General features: G+C 39.5%; 1 long non-coding RNA gene across 1 annotated transcript in view; it reads left to right on the top strand.

Moving 5' to 3' along the window:
• Positions 1–5,094, top strand: part of LOC107183709 — a 7,813-nt gene extending 2,719 nt beyond the window's left edge. Inside the window, exons 2-3 of the long non-coding RNA XR_001514514.1 lie at positions 4,050–4,114; positions 4,449–5,094. This is a non-coding gene — a long non-coding RNA (uncharacterized LOC107183709). The remainder of the gene's footprint in view (positions 1–4,049; positions 4,115–4,448) is intronic.
• The last annotated feature ends 572 nt before the right edge of the window (positions 5,095–5,666 follow it).

The following is a 5,666-nucleotide window of genomic DNA, read 5'->3' as shown; positions in this document are numbered from 1 at the left end:
CCAGCACATGTCATTTGTTGATGGTAGCCATTCTGAGAGGTATAAGGTGATATCTCATGGTTTTAATTTGCATCTCTCTGATGATTAGTGACTTTGAGCATTTTTTCATATGTTTCTTGGCCATCTGTATGTCCGCTTTAGAGAGGTGTCTATTTAGGTCCTTTGCCCACTATTGATTGGATTGTTTGTCTTCCTTTTGTTACGTTGTATGAGTTCCTTATATATTTTGGATATTAACCCTTTATCAGATGTATCATTGGCAAATATGCTCTCCCATACAGTGGGCTCCCTTTTCATTTTGTTGATGGTTTCTTTTGCTGTGCAGAAGCTTTTTATTTTGAAGTAGTCCCATTTGTTTATTTTTTTTTGTTTCCCTTGCTCTAGGCAATGTATCGGCAAACATACTGTTATGAAAGGTGTGAGATTTTGCTGCCTATGCTTTCTTCTAGGACTTCTATGATTTCACAACTTACATTTAAGCCTTTTATCCATCTTGAATTTATTCCTGTATATGGTATAAGTTGGTGATCTAGTTTCATTTTTTTGCAACATAATATTCAATGGGCAAAAACTAAAACCATTTCCCCTAAGAACAGGAACAAGACAGGGATGTCCGCTTTCACCACTCTTACTCAGCATAGTACTGGAAGTCTTAGCCACAGTGTTCAGACAAGAAGAAAACATAAACGCCATCTGAATTGGAAAGGAGAAAGAAAAACTGTCATTACTCTCGAATGACATGATATTACACATAGAAAACCCTAAAGACTCTACCAAAAAGCCACTAGATTTAATAAATGAACTTGGCAATATAGCAGGATACAAAATTAACACCCAGAAATTGATGGCATTTTTGTACACAAATAATGAACTCTCAGAAAGAAAAACTAAAAAATCCCATTTACCATTGCAACAACAAAAACGTTAAGATACTTAGGAATAAATGTAACCAAGGATATAAAAGACCTGTAGCCAGCTTGGCTCAGTGGATAGAGCGTTGGCCTGTATACTGAAGGGTCGCAGGTTCCTTTCCGGTCAAGGGCATATGCCTGGGTTGCGGGCTCAATCCCAGTGCAGGAGGCAGCTGATCAATGATTTTCTCTCTCTACCCCTCTTCCTTCCTCTTCGAAAGCAATTAAAAAAAAATCTATAGTTTTCCAAAACTACAGGATGTTGAAAAAAGAGATAGAGGAAGATAGAAACAAATGGACAAATACGCCATGCTCATGGATTGGTAGAATTAACATCATTAAAATGTCCATGATACCAAAAGCAATCTATAGATCCAATGCAATCCCTATTAAAATACCAACAGCATATTTCACATATCTAGAACAAATAGTCCAAAAATTTATTTGAAATTAAAAAAAAAACAAACAGTGGCAGCAATCTTGAGAAAAGAGAACAAAGTTGGAGGGCTCACAATACCAGATACTAAGTTATAGTACAAGACCACTGAAATCAGAACAGCCTGGTACTGGCACAAGAACAGGTATGTAGATCAGAACAGAACAGAGACCCCAGAAATCTATCCAAACCATTACACTCAATATTTGATAAAGGAGGCAAGACTACACAATGGAGTAAACATAGTCTCTTCAATAAATGGTGTTGGGGAAATTGGACAGGCACATCCATATCTCTCATTTAAAATAGCTTGACTGCCTCACTAGTTCTCTACCTTGTGCTTCCATGTCTTCATAATCATGCATATTCTGTGCTTTCTAGTTTGGAGATTATTGTCCTTGACAGAACTAAAGGAGTTTAGTTTCTTTCCTTCCTCCCTCCCTTCCTTCCTTCCTTCCTTCCTTCCTTCCTCCCTCCCTTCCTTCCTTCTTTCCTTCCTTCCTTCCTTCCTTCCTTCCTTCCTTCCTTCGTGAGGCACGCACCCCTGCTCAGCCTTCTAACCTCATCTTCCTTCTTTCCTTCCTTCCTTCCTTCCTTTAAAAATAATTGGTGAACATGGCCCTGAAGCATTCAGCTAGTAGCTTCCTTACTCTTCTTGGTCTAAACATTGACTTTAAAAAAGGGATGATAAAGGACTTAAACATAAGATGGGAAACCATAAAAATATTAGAAGAATCCATAGGCAGCAAAATATCAGACATATGTCATAGCAATATCTTTGCTGATACAGCTCCTAGGGCAATGGAAACTAAAGAGAAAATAAACAAATGGGACTACATCAAAATAAAAAGCTTTGCATAGCAAAAGAAGCCATCAACAAAACAACAAGAAAGATCACTGAATGGCTATCATCAACAAATAGACAAATGACAAGACCTGGCGAGGATATGGAGATAAAGGAACCCTCATGCACTGCTAGTGGGAATGTAGACTGGTGCAGCCACTGTGGGAAACAGTATTGAGTTTCCTCAAAAAATTAAAAATGGAACTCATTTGACCCAGTAATCCCACTTCTAGGAATATATTTCAGAAATCAGAAAGGACATATGCACCCCTGTGTTCATAGCAGCACAATTTACAATAGCTAAGATTTGGAAACAGCCCAAGTGTCCATCAGCAGATGAGTGTATTAAAAAGTCATGGTATGATTTTTATTTTAATATATCGTAGGAAAACATTAAAGAGCAGATGCAAGGCCAAAAAAAAAAAAAAAGACATGGTATAATTTATACCATGGCATACTATGCAGCAGTAAAACAGAAGGATATCTTACCCTTTCAGCGGGAGGGTTGGGGGTTTGGGGGGGGGGGTAAGAGATCAACCAAAGAACTCGTGTGCATGTATATAAGCATAACCAATGGATACAGACACTATGGGGGTGAGGGCATGTGCTGGGGGTGGCTTGGGAGAGGTCAATGGGGAAAAAAGGAGGCATATAATGCTGTATGTAATACTTTAAACAATAAAGAATTTTTAAAAAGGAGATGGAAAGAAAACATTTGATCAGGTGCTTAAAATCTTACTACAGCATTAGTTTATTTTACTTTAGTATGTCCAATGGCTCCAATGGAAGGAGGTTGTTTTCCTTGGTTGGGGGACCTATTTCATCTCAGTGTTTTTAGGACACCTCCAGGTCTAGCCACAGTTGACGGAAGCAGGGGAACTGAGGAAGGTGGAGAGCCTGGGAGTGTCCATGGAGGTTACAGTGAGAATCAGAACTGCTGGATCATGGCAAAGTGAGGTCAAGGTGTGGCCCTATGGCTCTGAAGACCCTGCCTACCATGACATGTGACCACCTCTTTAACCTCATCTCAAACCACATACTCCTTATTTATTTTCTTCCTCAAACCCACTAAGTCTGATCCTACCACCAGGCTCTCCGTGTTTGTGCTCTTTCTACCTGATACGTTCTTTGTCCAGGTCTGTGCATTTCAGCTCTTTCTCTTCACTCTGATTTGAGCTCAAAATCATCTCCCCCAGGAGGTCTTCCCTGATCATCTCACCCAAACTGGGCTTTCCCTTCTCCCGCCAAGTAACCCATTTCCTTTATTTGTCATCTTTCTATCATGCATCATTATCAGAACGTTTCTTGTTTATTTGTTTACTTGCTTAGTTTGTCCTCCTCTGTCTCCTCCTCTGTCAAATGTAAACTCTGGGGACTTGATGTACTTTCCTCCTTCTGATTCACAGTGCTCCAGCCAGAGCTTGGCTCACTAAAGCAGTGGTTCTCAACCTTCTGGCTCTTTAAATACAGTTCCTCATGTTGTGACTCCAACCATAAAATTATTTTCGTTGCTACCTCATAACTGTAATTTTGCTACTGTTATGAATTGTAATGTAAATATCTGATATGCAGGATGGTCTTAGGCGACCCCTGTGAAAGGGTCGTTCGACCCCCAAAGGGGTCGCGAACCACAGGTTGAGAACCGCTGCCCTAGAGCAAGGGTTTGAAAACTATGGCCCATGGGTCTAATCTACCCTTCCACCTGTTTTTATAAATAAAGTTTTATTGGAACGAGGCCATGCTCATTCCTGTCCCTATTACATATGGCTGCTTTCACCTTACAACAGCAGAACTGAGTAGTTGAGATAGAGACTATATGGTCTGCAGAGCTGAACATTTTTACTATCTGGCCCTTTAGGAACAAGTTTGCTGACTGCCACACTAAAGGGAAGACTCACTGCATTACATCAGACCTTTTTTCATGTGAGTTGATGCTATAATGACAAGAGGCTTTGCTGCTTCCTAGATCAGAGGTCTCTTTCATGCCAGTGATGTTAGTATATGTTCCTGTTCATGAAATTGTTGGCCTTGGCAACCCTCTTAATTCTGGTGGAAGACTATTCTGACCTAAATTATCCAGAGAGCAGAGATCAGTGTGTTTTCTCTAATCGTTAATTATCAGGATGACACATGGTATGAGCCACTCTGCCTGCCTGTCTTTTAATCTAGAAGAAGGGCTTAGCAACCCGCCTTGGTTGCATGAAAGATAGACTTCAACTGTAAGATTTTATTATTTTTATTATTTCCCTTTGCTTAGATCTCTATAAGAATCATGATGTTTCCAAGGCAACGCATGGCTTGGGGAATTGGAGAGAAGAGTCTGGATGCAAAGGGATAACATCACAGCCACCACAACAATCTATCCAGCACGCAGATGTCGGATGTTCAGAGGGACCAAGTCATCTTGATTAGAATTGAGGTGGCATGAGTTTCAAAGCGGAATCCTCATGCTCATGTTCAATAAATTTGCAAACCTCCCTGTTGTGCAGTGGAGAAGGGAATATGCTTAAAACAATGCTGGGATTTGGCCCCGGGCTTATTCAGATGTGGGGATGATTGCCAGGGAGCATGCTATTACCTTGCCAGGATGTAGATGCTTCTGAATCTCTCTTCTGTTGTACGTGTGTGTTGGGAACACAAGTTTCCTTTTCTTATCCACCCCCAATATTAGGAACTGTCCAAATTGCCACATCATTTTCCCTGGATGACACTCATTTCTTTAGAAATAAATCTTAAAATTGTTTATTATAAGAAAAACATTTTATTGTAGAAAAGCCAGAACATACAGTTATTTAAAAATAAGAAAGTAAAAACTCAAACCACCACTCTTAGATAACCATTATTAACATTTTATTATAAATCCCTTATGGGCTAAAAAATTATATATATATATTTATCTCAAACATGGAAAAATACTACACATGCTATTCTGTAACCTGAATTTTTCATTTATTTTATTTTTTAAATATTTATTGTTGACAGTATTAGAGATGTCCCCTATTCCCTTCCTTTGCCCCCTCCACCCAGTCCCCACCCCATCCCAGGCCTTCCCCACACTCTGGTCTGTGTCCATGGGTTATTCATATGTGCATACATGTTCTTTGGTTTCTCTCTAACTTGATTTCTTTTTAACTGAATAGTATGCCACAAAAATATTTACACTCTCCTGGAGTCAGCACAGTGTGGTGTCAGCGTCCTGTGCCCTGAAACTTGATGGTCCTGTTTCAAATACTGATGCCATCAACCACTGCTCTATGACCTTGGGCAAATTATATAACCCCTCTGGTTCTTCAATTTCCTCATCTGTAAAATGGGCATAATAATGATGGGATTGACTACATTGGGTTATTATGAAGAGTAAATATGTTAATACAAAGAAGCCCATAATACAGTGCCCAGCACATGGGAACCTCTCATTAAATGTTAGCTATTTTCTTTCCATGTCCATACATGTACTTCCACATCATAATTTTAT

Source organism: Myotis davidii, unplaced genomic scaffold (assembly GCF_000327345.1).
Source record: "Myotis davidii unplaced genomic scaffold, ASM32734v1 scaffold330, whole genome shotgun sequence".
In the NCBI taxonomy this organism is placed as follows: domain Eukaryota; kingdom Metazoa; phylum Chordata; class Mammalia; order Chiroptera; family Vespertilionidae; genus Myotis; species Myotis davidii.
The sequence above is the reverse complement of the archived record's forward strand: the minus strand, read 5'-3'. Positions and strand labels throughout refer to the sequence as shown.